We start from the raw sequence: 17,791 nt of genomic DNA, 5'->3' as shown, positions 1-17,791 counted from the left end.
CTGACAAGTCTCAAGGACTCTCTGACGGCAACTGAGGTGCTGTTCTGCACAGTATTTCCCACAGGCATGACTCAATGCAACAATCAAGTTCACATATTCCTTAAAAAAAATAAAGCAGCAGCGGGAAGGAGAAAAGTTAGAAAGCTGTATATAGGTTAAGAGTGAACCATGGTGTAAATCTCACTGGATATTTGCCAGCAAGTATTCACGTATTTGAACTGGCACATGCAGAATCCCATAAGTCCTTCCTTATCTACATAAGGAAATAAAATCAAAGCTCTCTTGCCATTGCAGGGGAAAGAAGGGGATTGCAATTATACTGGGTCTGGCATTATGTCACTGAATTCAAGCATAGTTTCAGCCCTGACCTCTGCCTGATTGGAAGTGGGCCTAATGCACTGCTGTACTGTCTGTGTTTGCTGTGTTGATGTGGTAATTCTGTTATCACTCCAAGGAAAATAGACTGCAAAAAGCTTGGACAAAAAGCACTGTTGCAACTGCTCGCTGATGTCAACACAGCAGGTAAGCCTCTGCTTTTGTTAGCTACTTCTCTTGAATTTTCCTATTCCTGTTGCAACTGCAACTGCAGAACCCACAGAAACCTGTGTTATCCAGAATAAGACACAATTGTGCTTGGCAGATTCACTTTTGAAAGCAGCAGTTCTAGGTGCTCTGAAGCCATCTGCAGCACCTCCTTTAATTCTCAGCTTTCAAGAAGTGCTGGCCTGGGAGTACTGGACTAATGGGCTGGCCTTCTCCATCCACTTCTGAGAAAATCACATCACCTTACAGTGCAGTCATGCTTCCACCCCAAGCGAGTGCATTCTGCTTTTTCCATAATTTTGAGGAAGATGACATCAAGTCTTCATTTCAGTGGCCTCATTTGCCAGTTCTTCAACAGCAAGAGAACTAACACGGCACACTCCATCTGTTGCAATAAATTATGAGCTTCCATTAGATGCAAAAGTAGCTTGGGGCTAGTCAGCATTCATACCACACAGCAGCCCTCTAGCCAGAGGTCTGGGAGCCACTGTGGTTTAGCTGCTCATGATGTTTTTTCTATAGGTCCTGGAAATCCAGCAGGCATTTCAGAATCTCAGAAATCAGGGCTGGAGGGATGCTTAAGTGGTCATTACTCCTGCCATCTCAAGGCAAGATCAACTTTTCCACAACTCTTTGTGACAGATCTTTGTTCTTAGAGCCGTAAAATACTGGAGCTCCCACAGCTCTTCTCAGCACTCTGTTTTGCAGCAATAGTTAAGCAACTTTCCTTGGAAATTCACTTACATGAACAAGTTTGCACCTCAAAGACTTAAGAAAAGAATAGGTATTTCATTCAGGGCAACACAATTACTGCAGTCACTGTTGATGAGGGGAATTTGAGCTTGAGATGTCTGGGGCCATTACTGTCCTGACCCTTACAGCTATAATTCCCAGTCTTTCTGATGGTAAAAAGCCTCAAGTGAGTCTTTCATTCCTAGCCTTCCTGCTTCTTAAACTCTTAGAAGGTGAAAAGATCTTTCTCTGATAAAGTTAAATCAATATCTAACATGAGAATCACTGGAAACATTTTTCTGTATTGCAGAGCCTTACGATGCAGACTGGAATAATTTACATTACAATTACCTGTCCTATTGTTGTAGAAAAGATCTGCAGAAATCATAATGCAAGGAAACATTTCACTCACCTTGCTGAGTTTGAGCAACCTATAAAGAGCTATTCCGTGAAGACTTAGAGAGCCCAGCTTCTGTAATGTGTGCAGGCACTATGCATTACTTCTAAAAATAGGACATCGTAGAAGAGGGTGGAAAAATGGAGAAAGTCAGCATCAGAAATGCATCCCCAAATTTTCCATTTTTCTCTCTTACCTGAAAAAGGGTCTTGCACAAAAAAAAAAGTGAAGATGTGATCTCATACCCTCAGACCCCTGACAACAGGGGGAGTGACACCCAGCTTGCTTGTTAGCTATGTTATGGGTGTTGCCATATAACCTTGGACAAGTCACTTATACTTGCTTCTCTGCCCATCTTCCTTTGGATTGCCTGTATAGATTATGCTGTTTAGATCCCTAAAGGTACTTAGGCATCTAATGCCTCTATGGACACGTCTCTAAGTCCTCCAGGTCAGGCACTGTCTCTTATGCTGTGTATATACCTGCTTTGATCTTACCTGCCACACCACTTTGCTACTGATACAAAAATTATAGTCACAGCTCAGCTCTGAGCTCTTCTGTTCTACAATATGAACAACAACCACAGGGCCCCATGGGAGTTAACAAGTGAATTTACTTCTTCTGTATATTCACAAAAGTCAGGATAAGAATTCAAACAGAAGGAAAAGCACATTAAGAATCCATGTCACAAAAACACCGTATAAAATCATACCCACAATAATTACAGCTTGATTTTAACTGTAAAATTCATATAGAATAAAAGTGTAGAAACAAGAGTTATTTTGAGAACAGAAGCCTCCCCCAGTATTTGCTTCTCAGCAGACAGTGGGCTCAGGAACACTTGGCTTTCCTAAGCTTTAGCAGCCTCAGGTGACCATGTCCAGAGCAAGGGGACCAAGAGGAAGTTAGGACAGTTTAAAATAAGCTCCAGCTTGGATCAGGAGCTGGGCAGATGCAAACACACTCAGATTCACAAAATGTAATTCTTCCTTATGAAAACAAAGGCTGAAAGGTGACCTTACTGCGTGTGTAAGCTTATACACAGCAGCCTAAGGGACTGATCACAGGGAACTTGTCATAAAAGCATAATAAAATACATTCTCTGGAAGCTGGAAAAACTCAGTCCTAAAAAAGAAGCAGTCTCACGGCAGTGTATCCTTAAATGCTGAGATGGTTACTGAAAGTGGTGGTGTACCACTTGAATTTTTTAGATGCTTTGCAGAAGAACTACTGGGAGAAAGTCTAGTGTCTGTGTACAATAATCTGGTCAGATGTTCGTAGCCTTGGTACAGGATGATCTATCTCCTGATACCTCAAGATCTCTTTCAAAATTTTAAGTATTTCTTATTATTTGTGTATTTATATAGTGGCTCCTTCTGGCCTCAGAAGATGGATTTTGCCCTTGCTGAACACTACTGTGGTGCCCTTATCCAATCGCTGAATAGAGGCCAATGAATAACACGCCCCATTTGGCAAGTGCTTTCTCAAGTGTAAACAAGTGCGTTTTTAAAATGCACACACCCCCCTTACAAAAATAAACCAAATTCACCATATTAACTGATAAACTGTATACTAAAGTACTGACAAAACCCAGCAATAAATAATAAAAGCCTAATTCTGCATTTTGAAATAAGCTTTAGAACAGAAAGAGGGGTTATCCTTTAGCTTCCAGTAAGAACAAGGATAAAACTGCAGTAAAATTGTGTACTATGTTTTAAAAAAGAGCAGGAGGAAAGCCACTGTAAGATTTCATATGATTACATGGTATAGTGTATGTTCTATAGGGATTGAAATGCTCATGTCTTTTTAAACATTTAGATGCTTCAGGTAGTATTTCTATTACATGCAATAAAGTAAAAAGTACCCAGAAGTATGTTTCCATTTTTCCTCTGATTCCTTAAGGAATTTATGGAAAAAGTCAAAGCCTGTGTCCTGGTTCTTTACACATACTATACATACAGGAAAAACCAAATCAAGCAATAAATGTGGGAATTAAAAGCAGAAATTTAAAATAAAAAAAATTTCATGCTTACCTAGTGAAATTTAATGTGCCTGTTTGGTCAATAATGTTTTAATATTTTCTATATTTTGACTGTTTAATATTTGGCTTTTTGCTATTTTGATACATATTTTGATACTGTTGAAAACTGTTTTCTTTTGAAATATGAGGCATATCATATGTGGAGCCTTCTTTTCAATAATAAACCTCAAACACTGAGTAGACAAAGGAAAGGTTATCAGGGTACCCGTCACTGTGATTTTTGAAAAATCTTATAGACTCACATACTCAGAATGGTTCAAGTTGGAAGGGACCTCAGGAAGTTATCAGTCCAGGTTTCTGCTTGAAATACTCTCCGAGTACTTTGGGAACCCCTTAGAAAATCAAAATCCTTCCTAGGAACCAAAGTCCAGAACTGAGATCGTCACCCAAATTCATCTTACTTACTGGCAGCAGTGTCTTACATCCTCCAGGGCTGTACTAACAGAAGCACAGCCAGTTGATCCATCTTTAACTAAGCAGTCATTTGACCGTATCTAGATATTGCATCCAGTTTTGGGCCCCCAATACAAGAAAGATGTTTATGAACTAGAGAGAGTTCAGTGGAGGGTCATCAAGATGGTCAAGGGCTGGAGCACTTTCTCTGTGAGGTGGTGGATAGTGGGAGGCTGAGAGACAATGGGCATAAATTGAAACAAAAGAGGTTTAGATTGGGTAAATGGAAACTTTTCCACAATGAGGACAGTCGAGCAGTGAAAGTGGCTGCCCAGAGGTGTTATGCACTCCCCATCCTAGAAGTTTTCAAGAGCAGGCTGGATAAAGCTCTTGAGCAGCCTGGTCTGGTGTCATATCTGACCCTGCTTTGGGCAGGAGGTTAGACTGGAGACCTCGTGCAGTTCCTTCCAACCTGAGTTGTCTTATGAACCTACATTCCCCACAACACTTAAGGCAAGTGAATTTTGAGAAAAATGGGAAAGCAACAAGGTATATGAGCTAGTAGCAAAGCATAGAGAGTGATGAGAATCTTTCTCTGTCCTTCTTCAAGGTGACCCTCATACACTTTCATATGTAAAATTCTAGGCATTGCCTGCTGAAAAAGCAGAACAACTTAACAGTGTAACTGGGGAAAAAGGATGGCAAAATTACTTTCCCAAAGCAAATGCCTCATAGGTATATAAACAGATGCTATCATTGAAAGGGTCATAGAAAGAGGTGGATATGAAATTTTTAGATCTCTAAGCATCAGGTAAAAGAGCAACCATTCTCTGGCATTGGTCTTCTAGTGTTGAGGTATCTCCGAGAAGAGCTAAACAGAAAACAATATGCTCCAAAACCTCAGGCACTGTATCCCAAGAGCTGTTTCCAGTGAGACTCTAATACCTTCCTGAGCAAGATGAAATGAAAAAAGAAAACTTCAAGGATTTTAGAGCGGACTTATAGTCAATCCCTGCACAGACGGACATGTACCATTCTGATGGTGAAGGCATTGTCCAAATACTTTACTATACTGTCCCCAAGGAGCTCAATTTTAGGAAAAGGTAATCCATGTCTAATTCAGAGCATTAAACAGCATGGAGAAGCAGCACAGAGAAACTTGTCCATTACAGAGAGGTTTTCATTCTCTGTAACTCTGACATATTCCCTGATGTAGAGAGAATTTATGATTCTCTTATGCTTGTCTTTGAGAGCAGGGAAAACATTACATTGAAATGGGCCTTCAGATTCAAGAACAAAAATTAGCTCTCAGAGAAATCCCTTCAAATGGAGGCATCTCCAGTGTTAAGGCAGACTGCCTTTTGTACAAAGCCACACCAATAACACAAAATATTAGGGACACTGACATCAAACAGGGACAGCAAGTGAATCAATGGACAGAACTAGTCCTGTGACCATTGAAATTATGCTGTGGCTGGATCCCCTAATTACTGCAAGCTGATCAGTGCAATCCTCACATCAAAACTTCCTTTTCTCCCTCACATCAGAAGCTTCCAAAATCCATCAGAGTTTATGCATTGCCCTACATATAGAAAGGGCCTTCACTAGGAGGAAATCTCAGGTTCAGGCACAGAGATTTCAAAATGAATGGAAGCTTAAGAGTCCAATGTGACTGCCCCTCCAGGCCTGAGGCAGAGAGAGAGGTCATTTGGAGAAATAGCCTTTTATGGGATATATCATGCCATAGAAAGAGTACTCTGCTCTGGGAAGATGTGGTGCTGTGAAGGCCTGTGATTAAGTCAGGTCTTAGGGAGAATGAATATGGAATTTACACAGTGGAAAGACACAGAAACTGCAGTCACCTACACAGTCCGAACCTCTGCTAGAAGGGGGGTTTCCATCCCTAACACTTCCTATAATCTGTGTCTGAACAGTGTCTCTAAGAAGTCTAACATATAAAAGTGCTAGCAAAGAAGAAAAAAATCTTAACATATAAAAATCCTCCAGTCCTCTGCACTTGGTACAGAGATCTCTAATACCAGCTGAGTGTGGAAAGGGGAAGACAGCGTGCAGAACAAAAACTGTATTAATAAATACCTGAAGGGAAATCTGTCTTCAGGCCTGTTGTACAGACTTGAGGATGCAAAGTCTTATTCACAGTTCTTGAGATGATTTTCCACTTTTCTTTCTATTAAGGTACACATTTGCAGCATACAAAATTATAGTTATGAAAGAATATTGTGGGAATTCAAAATATATTCCAGTTTAAATACAGAAAAATGGTTAACAGAGCATTTAAGAACCATGCTTGTATCATATTCCACAGATTAAGATTCACCCATATCTCTAGACAAATTACATGAAGAGCCAGCATTTCTGTCAGAAATGAGAAGTCACAGAGATTATTTGCCTTTGGAGACTGATTCTAGTGTTTTTATTACTTTAAAATCAGTCTCCTATTAAGTATTTGGATTTGCTGTGACTGTGTCCTAAATCTTAGGAAATGCCAATATCTTCCTCACTTTCTTTCCCATTTATTGCAGCGTACTACTTCTTTCTGTCAGCCTCCATAATCGGTGGAAAGTAAGAGAAAAGCCCAGCATGGTGCTGAATCAATCTAATAGTGAATTACAATGATTGCTGGTGGATCCAAACTCTTGGAGGGAATGCGCTGTGTTTTCACAAAAGGTAGTAATCTTTTTATTTTGCATTCAGGGGTTTGGGAGGAACAAGTAGGCCAAGTGAACGGCATATCACTTAGCACAGCTCAGTGCAGAACACAAGGGTGTTCAATGTCAGATCCAGGGTCTACCATGACACACAAGGTAGGTGGGTTTTTTTGAGGAATTCTTCCCCCTTCCTCCTTTTTATATATACCGGACCTTAATCCTTTGCTTTTAGCCAGCTAACTTCTGTCTTACCTTCCCAAAAAAGGAACTTCAGGGACGTAACCTGTTCAGAATAAGCTTCTGCTATGTCCTATTGATAGAGCACAGGAATAACTTTGAGCTGTAGAGAGTTCCTGGAGTTCAGACCCCAAGTCCACTCTGACGCTAGACCAGCTTAGAGAGTAATTAAACTTTGCTGGGCACAGACATACATTAAACACCAAGGCTAAGATAAAAGAAACCATCTGAAAGGTTTCCCTTTGCAGTTACTATTCAGCTACTGAGAAGGGTGTGTTCCTTTTTTTTTCTGTTGGTGCTCTTTTTCATGCTTTTTTTTACTAGTGTTTCTCTGTTTTGCTACCTATTTTTATCCATTTGTATTGCAGGAGGAAAACTAAGCAAATTATAGAGTGAACCAAAAGAAAAAGGTAACAGCTTGAGGTTTTTAGCAAGAAAGGATATAATTTCATCCAGTAAGATGCACTCAAAATTTAAAAGCAAATCAAACTCAATTTATAGCTATAAAGATATATATAACAGCTAAATAAAACACAACAGTTCAGATATTCTAGCTGAATTTCAATTACCATAAGACCCCACACATTTCAGAAATAGCCTTAAACAATGCTTATTAACCCATCTGATATTCTGAATAATATCTTCGCATGTGTATTTACACTTTTAAAGCAATTTATATAAAATTCCAATTTTGGCTCCCTTAGGAAAATACATTAATGATTTTTATCCTCTTTTAAGATAGTCTTTTCCTGATAGATTCAAGTGCTAAACAGAAAATTTTTAGACTATTTCAAGCATTATTGCTCTCTGATATTAATGCAGCAGCATACAAATAAATAAAATGAAGCAAATTCTTCCTTTGGAACTCACTTAAACAGTAATACTCTAAAGTCATACTGAATTCTGCTTAAAAAGTAGAGTGAGTTTGTTGGGTGTTTTTTTAGAAGCAAAGCAAAAAGTTACATATCGAAATGATGCAAATCAATCAGGAGCCTCTGCCTGCACCTGTAGTTGCTTCCAGGAGATGTTGCATTAGTATATAATAGAAAAGCTTTTTCTCTCACTCGTCAGCCATTGTTCGGATTAGATACCCTCTCCTTGTTTCTCAAAGCAAAGAGAGACCCAGCCCCCACTCCATCAGTGACTAAATAAAAACTGCCACCACAGGAGGTAGAGAAGCCAGTAGCTCCCCATGCACCCTATTCACTGAGCCTGCAATGATCCAACTTGACCTCCCTTGCCTGAATAAAACTAGGCTTTCCTTATTTCTAAGCATAATCATGCATTTTGCTCCAGTCGCTTCTACTCCCCAAATTTGACAATCTAAGAAAAGTGTATTGTATTTGATGAGCATTTGTCAAATATGTACAACTCTCCCTTTCAGCAGAGGTCTGTGAAGATAAACAGCCATTTGATGCAAAAGCCTCCCATTCAACCAAACACACAAACACATACAAGCTCATTATTTTCATCATAAAATAAATCTATTCCCTCCACCTGGAATTGGAGAGCATCCCACTCATGCTTTAAGAACACAATATGACAGGGAAGGAAAAAAAGAGCTGATGTATTATTCTTTGCTGCGTTCAAATTGGAAACCTACACACCCTAATGGCATTTTGGTTGCCAAATGAGTTCCTTGAATAATATTCCCTTCCCCTTTTTCCATTAGAATCTCCAGATGTTAATAATTTAGTCTAGTCATACTGTAGGCCACGAGTGGTAACTTTTGAATAAAACAGTAACTATTCATACCCACACTTAAATTGCTGCAAGGCCTTTGAGGTTCAGTGCCAAATAACTAGCCCATCTTAAGCGCCTGTAGTAACTGGGACTTAGGAAAAGCTGCTGCAGCTCAGTCAGCATTAACTTCAGTTTAGGAGTTTGGTTTTACTTTGTTATGTTGATTTGTGTGGGACTTTATATCCACAGGGAAAGGGACGCATAGAGAGTTTCATTTGCAGTAACGACATAGCCGTGCCTTCTACAGCTAAATACAGCTCCCGGGGTTGCCATTCACCCCTGTGACTTTTTGTATGGCCAGGTTACAGGAACAGTTTCTAGGTTGCGACCCTTCTGTCAGCCTTTTATGAAGATCTACGATCACGATGCTAATGTCAGGCAACACAGTGGGCATGGACACAAATTGAACCGATCTCAGTATCACTATGTTTGGAAATTCTGCGTTTCAGGAGATTCAGCCAAGTCTGTGACAGGATTCAACATTAACAGGATTACAAGGTTCACCACTATGTCTTGTAAGTGCAATCAGGGCATGCAGTGGGTGAAAGAAAACAAACAAAAAAAAGAAATGCAAAGAAAGAAGAAAAAAACATTTCTGTACACCACATCACTGTAGAAACTTGATTCATATATTGCCAGGTAGAAGCCCTAAGAGCTGAGGTTGAAAGGTTGAAAATCGCTGTGTCTTATTACAAGGGAGCACAGTGATAATTGTGGAGGCTTGACCCGCACTACCCTGGAGGGCTTAATCCTCAGCAGTGAAGGAGCGGTGTCCCGCGAGCCAGGGAAATCTGCTTAGCACTGATTGCACTCACCTCTACCTGCAGACTTTCCTCCGCTGCTGTCTCCATTTTTCACCATTTATATGAATTAAATTCTCCACTTTAGCATGCTGGCTTGAAACACAGGCAGGGCTTAGTGAATATAATTCCAGACTCCAACTGTGATATTAACACTGAAACACGCACAGAGCATGTTCAGAATTAAAAAGCCTCCTTCCACCTCTTTTAAATGATGAGACAAAAAGGATTCAAATGTCTCAGACACAAGTGTATCAGAAGCAGGGGCTTATGTTAGTGAGAAAGAGTCTGTTACATGCCTGTTATATGCTTCCAGATTCTCAAAAACATTACTTTAATTTTGCCACTTATTTCCATTATTCTCTTCCTGCTTATTCCCAAAGCCAATTAAAATGCAAACAGGAGATTTTACAGGCTTCAGTTTGATAACAGGCAGCAAGACAAGCGAGGCATGGGACAGCACTGAAATATAGCTCTTTAATGCAAGCATATTAACAGAAATAATTGGATTTCTAAAGTCTCACAATTGCAAGTGTTACCTCTTATCGTCCATTAAATCAATTGACATCCTGCACTTGTTATTTCAAAAGTGTTATTCTTATTTCATGAGAGTGCTAAACATATTTGGTTTGCTCTAATGAAAGCTGTGGAGTTTTCTTCTGAAGTACATACTAGCCTCATAGCATGCAATATGTCCAATGGATTCATTAAAGCCAGTGTGGTAAGCGCTGGCCTCGGAGAAGTTAAACTCTCCATTTTGTTTTTAGCAGGGCCAGAGTTTCATCCAAAACACATCACGTTTTATTATGCTTTTAGTAATTATAATAAAAGAGTTAAAGAATTTAATCACAACTTTTCAAAAGTGCCTATGGGAAGTAGATCCTTGAACTCGTCTGCATTTCAATGGGAGGCTTAGCATCTAACATCCTCAGGAAATCCCTGACTTATCCTGCTGTTGATTTCTGAATTTAACATCAGCCTTGATTTCCATTTTATATGTTCCATTCAAATTATTCCCCCCGGCTATGACTGCTGTCAGGTGATACAGCTAACAGAATCTTTAACCCCATCCAACAAGGCAGTGCCCATTCCACCTCCCATCCCCTGTTCCTGCCCCTTCTCTTACACCGCATTCTTGCTAAAGAGCCAGAACCAAAGGAATACAAGCACTGACACACATACCTTTTTGTTCATAGGCTTAATTTTCAGTAGGTTTAACTCCCTGAACTGGCTCATTGAGATGTCAGATAAGACCAGAGACAGCTCAAGGAATCAGAGGGAGAACATGGCAAGGGACAAGGAGAGGGCAGAATTGCCTCTTATAGTTACAGTTAGCCATTGAACTGTTTTCACTTTCTTGTCAGACCACACACTGCCTACAGCTGCACGGGATTAAGATTTCCCCCATCTCTGATGGTATAATTTCAAGTTAGTTTATCCCAGCAGCAAGCGTGCTGCTGATACAAATGGTGGTCCTGCTCTCCAGCCCGTTCCCAGGCATGCGTTTCTGCTCCTCTCCTTTTTGCCAGCACAAACATCCCTGTGAGTGTGCCATGAGCTGAAGTGGGAAACAACTACAGCTGAAAAGTAACTTTCATTTTTCAGAGTGGATTTTATCTGAAGTGGTTCCCTGGTCTGGCTCACCAAGCAGCTACACACCACCAATGCCAGGAAAAGGGAAAGGGAGAGAAGAAGTGTCCGTCCCTCCAAGCAGCACTGTGAACATATGCCAGAACTGTTCGTGGAGCTACAGCTGTGATCCAAGAGCTGAAAGCCAGCCCTTCAAAACTGGGAAATGGAAGCCAGCCTTCTAACTTTGTTTGCAGCACATACACCAATATGTACACAGGCTCTTGAACAGCTTGGGAATGAAGTTCCACTGATGATGAATTAGAATTATGCCCCTGTTAGGTATGGGCGTATACTTGTCTCCAGACTTTAAGCACCCATTTAAAACATAAATTAATATTCAAAATATACACCTAATTTTTTATACTTACTCATTTTCTGTTTCTTATTGCAACATGAATATTTCCCTATTTATAGCATGATAAATGATCTTCTATTTTTAAGTCTTCCTACAAGCAATATTTCAGTTTTTTTTTCAGCTCCTTCAGATATTACCTTGCAGAGAAATGTTCAAGTACCATGTTTTTATTACCGCTAATGCAGAATAAGTCATTTTGCCAGTTGAAATTATGACAACTATGTCACAAAGAGAAAAGTAAGAGCAAAAATGTGTCTATGTTTCTTTTTTTAATGGTTAAAAAAGAAAAAAGGATGACTTTTGTTGTACTTCCTGGAAGAATTGTCAGCGGAAGTTGAAGAGCACTTAACATACACCTTGTGGCCTTGAACACTAATAATTTCAACATAGGGCTGACTGGGAAATTGCTTTTCACTTCAAGGTAAAAATGCTAAAATCTATGTAGGGGATTAAGTGTTTCCCCAACAGAAAACTAAGTATTTTAGTTGAAAAGTTGGATTTTTTTTTTTTAAGCAGATTAAGGGAGAAAATAGTCACACAGTTCAGTTCTAACAGTTCTGTCCTTGGTTCTGGATCTCATTACTCATATATCTAAACATATTGCATTGAGTATTTTACAGTTACACATGGATAAAATAATGAAATACAAAAGGTTAAGAAAAAGAAGCAGCACCAAAAATGGTTGGCCCTCAGATCATGAGCAAAATAATCCATTAAGAGGAATGCAGAGACTAAGTTCACCAACCTAATCCTTCTGCTTTATGCCACTCCTGTGAAGTTATAAATGCAGACCGAATGTCTTGTTTCCTTCACTGAAGTGGCATCATGCAGAGAAAAAGCATCTTTAAAGATTAGGCTAATTTGGGGCCACAAGCAGGAAAATGTCTTAATCATAATTTTATAGCAGAATTTTATGTCAGTACATAGTTTTTCAGATGCCTTAAACTGCTAATTTCCATAAATTAACATGCCTGGGGCTCTTTTAATAGTAATCATAACTTTGCATTTCCTGCTTGTTATGTTTGGTTTTAACATAATTACAGTATGTTCCTTGTTTTCAGTCCTATACAGATCCCCCCTCAACGCTTTCTCTCCAGTCAAGCTCTGCTCAACATAGTTTTGCATTAAGAGAGACACAAAATGAACCTGCAAAATTTACTCAGAGATTTATTGCAGACGTAACACTTGCACATGTATATGCAAACTCACATTTGCATATGCAAAATATCTGTCTGCTGTTGCCAGTGAACATGTTTTATTTTTGCATGCTATGGCTGTATATGCAAATTCTCTTCTTCCAGCATCAATTATCAACTCCCACAATTGATATGTTCCCTTTCCTAAAACAATCCATTTCAGACCATATATTACTTTGCTTTCCCAGAATTCAATAAATACTGCCATGTCCCCTCTATACAAATGTCCTTGCCCAATTCTTTTTACTGATTCTGTCCATTATGTGCTTGTCCCTGTTTCCTTTCCTAGATCTTCAGCTTCCTCCCTCTTCTTTTGCCCAGACCCTGCTTTTGCTCACTCTGTGCAGGAGGAAGAGCAGCAGCTCCTCCTCTTCTGCTGCCCTGTTTCTCTTTCTCACCTGTCTGACAGAGAAGCCCCTTCTGCTCCCTTTGCTAAAGAAACAGCATCGTCAGGAGACAGCGTTCAATAGACTCCATCTAAGGGACTGTGACCAGAAACACCTGCCCAGGACAGGAATGAACTAAATACCACAGAGGAAAGGGGACAAAAACACTGTGTGTAAGTATCTCTTTCATACCTACAACAAAATGTTATTTTTTAGTTTTGGGTTTTTTTTAAGGGAAGCACTGGTCTTCAGAGCTAAATGTTGCAGTCTCCATAGCCACGTGGACAAGGGCCAGGACAAGGCTGCCAAATGCTCTGCCCAAGAGTACTGTCGAATGAGATTCTGTATCGGGGCTCTTCTGCATGGGGGCCGACTGCATTAACCAGTTCATCATCAGAATACACATAACCCCCCGTATCTGTTAAGGTCTAGCAGGTCCCTGCCCACCTCACTGGAATGCTTCTGCCTAGTAATATTTCAAGTAGTGGCAATTTTTCACAAACACATGACCCACTCTCTACCTCTCTCCTGCAAAAGTACATCATACTCTATCTCAAGATTAACTGTGCTGCCCGAATCACCAGTGCACGCGGACACACAAACAAAACCTCTACATGAAACGACAGTGCCATGGTGAATTGCTTCCTAAAGGTTCATTTTACTAACCCTTAATGCGCAGTTGTGCCAGTCTGTACACTAGAGTCAAGACCGTGGGGAAAAGCAGTCAGCTGGAGTATTTAGCATGAAAAAGCCTCTCTCAGCTTTACCCCCGCGGGGCTGGCTCAGAGTCCTCAGCTTTGTCCTGCTTGGAGTAGCTTCACACATGAATGAAGACAAGTTTTGTTCTCTGAAAGAACCAAGTTCATGCTGGTTAAAAGAAATGAGCTAGCTAAACTACAAAAATTCAACTATTGATCATGACCACTAAAACACTTTAAAATATGAAAATAAATTCAAATTGCACTTGGTAGGCTAAATTTACTTTCAAATTTTCCCTATGTATAAGGCTTATTTGCCTAATTTAATGTTTTACAGCTATCTTTAATGTGCAAATACTTTCTACAGTGAATATGCAATATAAAAAAGAAAATCAGAAACTCTCATTCTGAAGTTATGCTGTTTATTTCCTTCCTGAACACTCAGCTGAGTGAAGTCAGGTTAATTGCCTCTAAGTCTTTATGAATAATGTTGCAAAGTCCTGCACTGACAGTTACACCATTCTTCTGCTAGTTGTGTATCCCAGAGCTATTTCAATGTATAACTGTAATTCATTTTGGCTGCTAGATCTGCATGTAAAGATAAAAGCCAATAGCAAACTTCCTTAATCTGCCTCTGGTTTTTCATCAACTTTTTATCCAGTGGGTATAATTTTGGAGATGTTACTTGATCTAACATGCTCCAAAATAATGGAAGTCTTTGCTCCCTTTAATATATTCTCTGCACGTTGTCATCATTCATGGTAGTAGCAGCAGTACGTTGTTGGCTCATTATGTTGGATTAATCTCGCTACCTGCTATTCTTTTCACCAATCAATCTGTTGATTACAGCCAGTTTAAATCTTAGCAATAAAGAAGATTCTGAGATTTTTCAAAGGACAATGGGATCTAAATTAATTAGCATCCATCAGAGGAAAACCAAAACCCTCCTACAAATAGAACTGAGAAACATAACAGTCCACAAGGACAACGTTTATGGAGCGGCGGATGGGCTTTTACACACTCGCAGTGCAGGACAGCATAGCATCCTCAGCTCTCAGCTTAGCAATCAGGCTATGGAGAAGCTAATTCTCACACAGAAATTTATTAATTACACCTTGAAACTCTACCAAGTTAGCCTGCTATTGACACCAGATATCAAACTGTTCTGATTCATCACTCATCTTTAAAACCTGCAAGCATGAAGATTTGAAGCTTCTGTCAAAGTATTTCCAGGTTACACTTATTATTCTATCAACCACACACCTCAAAGAGCCAAAAAAATCACCCAGTCTAACATTTACATGGATAACCAGGGGAAATTAATACAAAAAGGGAGAAAAATCATACCTGTTTTCTTCAAACTATCTTTATTGTATGTTCCATAGTTGGCAACTTAATAATTTACCAATGTTAACAAATTCTCGCAACGTAAGTGGTTTTCAAAGAACACTAAAATACTTGAAAACATGGCCTTTGAAAAAGAGGTAAAAAAAGAGACATTATTTACATGGCTGGCATTTAAGGAAATAATAACAAAAATCATTCTCACTTTTATGGACAACAGTAACATTTGCAGTCCAAAAACTCATAAATGTCCTGTAACAGATGATGATAGCCTCACTGACATGACGAATAAGAGGCATTTAGTTTTTAATGGCTTTTGTAATTTTTTTTTCCTGTGAGAGCAGCACACTGTGTAAAATGTATTTTAGTCTTCACTACTTGGAAGCAACTTCACACACTATTATTCTACATTAGCTCCTATTGTCGATTTGATGACTAAAGACCTATTGGCCAGATGCAAATGCTGCTTTCTAATCTTGATCTATAACGCAGAACAGCCGTGGCTATGTCATTCCCCATGAAGAAGAATGACTCAGGAGAATAATTTGGTAAGGTACGGTGTAAAGATAAACTAGATGCATTAATTATATGAAGAAAGTTCTTGCTTACTTGTGAGAACATTTAGTCGCATAGAAAAACCAAAACAAGCTCAGGCGTAAAGATAAGCCCTGTCAAAAGTGTAGTCTTTCCCAGTCAAAAGATGCTGGCACTGGCCTTGACTCCGTATGTTGCAGAGCTCTTTGTCCTTGATCAGCCACATATGAATAGTCTAGAGAAGTCAACAGGAATTTTGATGCTTTACTGGATCAAGGACAGGAAACTGAATATACTTTATTTCTCATTTCCATCATACATGCATAAGGTGATATCCTCTAATTCAGACATACATAAAATAATTATCTCCTTTTTTCTACTTTTTTCTTCAAGTAAGCATCAGGTGAAAATAGTGAGATGTGCTAAGGGTTTGCTAATTGATGATATATTGCCTTAAATTAATTTTCTACTATTATTGTTACTTAATGGAATTTCATATTTCTTATTTGAAAAATGAGGGTCAAAGGAAGCAATGATGAGAGACAATTACAATTACCACCTAGGACCATTAATATGTAAATATATGGGTAAGTTAAGATTGCTAATTTAAGTTGCATAATTGCTGGATATTTTTGAAGTTAGAACCTAATAGGTTCTGCCATTATTCGCATCTATTTTATGCATACAATGTCAATGAATTTTATTCTTAACATACCATGAATAATAGCATCACATTTATTTTATTAACTGACACGGGCATTAATGTCACATTGTGCCATTCAATCACTTTATTCTTTTCTAAATTACAACAGGTTAAAAAATTGTATCACCTACACAACTTCATGCACCAGGTCAAGAGTCAATCACATGTAGCTGGGTTTGAGAAGCTGCTTACATACTGGGTAGTTTTCTCCATAATGGCCCAATGGGGTTTTTTTCAACCTTTCTTTGCAACACCTGATATTACAAACTTTAAAGCACAGATATTTTTAAAAGGTCAAGATAGAGAATGGATTTGATCCAAGGATCCCCAGCTTAGCAATGCAAAAGTCAAGAGAACTCTATCAAATGTCAAGAGAAACCGGAAAAGACTTCAACAAATTATTTCTGCAATACATCTCATTTATGCAATGTGTGTGCAACAGAAATATTTTAACCAGTTCTAATCCAATGATATTTTATAAATTTCATCTTATTTCAAACAGGTAAAGTATGGACGATGAGAATTTTATCAGCTATGATTTTTTAATGAATTTTTCACTATTACCTAAAACTTTGAAATCAAGACTGTCCTTCAAGAAATATAATACAAAACTATGACCTGTATTACGTGGACCATGAAAATGAAATCAGAAATAAAACGCTGCAGCTCACTTATAATTCCAGTACATTCTTCATTTCAATTTAAAGTAGAGTATGTGTTCTCAGGAGAATTCTGCATAGACTGCCATGCATTCTCCTCACAGAAGTGTGAAAAGATGATGATGGCTGTAGTAATTTTTTTATATATGATTTTAGAAAATCTTTGAAAATATGGGTTTTTTTCCTTGAGATATATCTAGTGCAAATATTCAGGTGCCTCACAGTAAAAGGTTTTCAGTTTCCAAAACTGCATGAGTTGTCAGTTCCAAGCAAATTTGATAAGGTATAACCAAACTAAAATCATCAGATCATCCTTCTCTTTGCTTTGCATGATTTAAATTAATACCTGATAGTTTTAGGGAGGCATAAAAAGAAATCAAATACTATCAACAAGTGAAACAACTTTCTTTGGTATGTATAAAAGACATTTATATAGACTACCTTCAAGCACAACCTAAGTATAAACAAATGTGTTGTTAATTTGTTGCAACAACTTAAAAAGAATCTTGTTTTGTTTCTGCGTTCTCCGTTCTGCTGAAAATGGAAGAAGTGTTTTGGGCCCATGAGGAAGTGACTACCTTTCCTATTTGCCCTTTATTCTGTGATAAGTATGATGTGGCCTTTCTGTAGACAATCTGCTCATGTCGCTAAAAAAGATATAAAGAGTAAATCAAGCCCCATATCTGAGCCATCTGTAATAAAGTTTTAACTACCAATTCAAGAGATATT

General features: G+C 38.7%; 1 long non-coding RNA gene across 1 annotated transcript; it reads left to right on the top strand.

Moving 5' to 3' along the window:
* Positions 1-458: 458 nt before the first annotated feature.
* On the top strand, positions 459-17,241 carry LOC135313415 (uncharacterized). Its single transcript, XR_010373066.1, has 5 exons — positions 459-522; positions 11,161-11,466; positions 11,828-11,963; positions 13,028-13,297; positions 16,513-17,241. It is a non-coding gene; the product is annotated as an uncharacterized LOC135313415 (long non-coding RNA).
* The last annotated feature ends 550 nt before the right edge of the window (positions 17,242-17,791 follow it).

The sequence above is a fragment of the Phalacrocorax carbo genome, chromosome 5, assembly GCF_963921805.1.
Source record: "Phalacrocorax carbo chromosome 5, bPhaCar2.1, whole genome shotgun sequence".
In the NCBI taxonomy this organism is placed as follows: domain Eukaryota; kingdom Metazoa; phylum Chordata; class Aves; order Suliformes; family Phalacrocoracidae; genus Phalacrocorax; species Phalacrocorax carbo.
The sequence above is the reverse complement of the archived record's forward strand: the minus strand, read 5'-3'. Positions and strand labels throughout refer to the sequence as shown.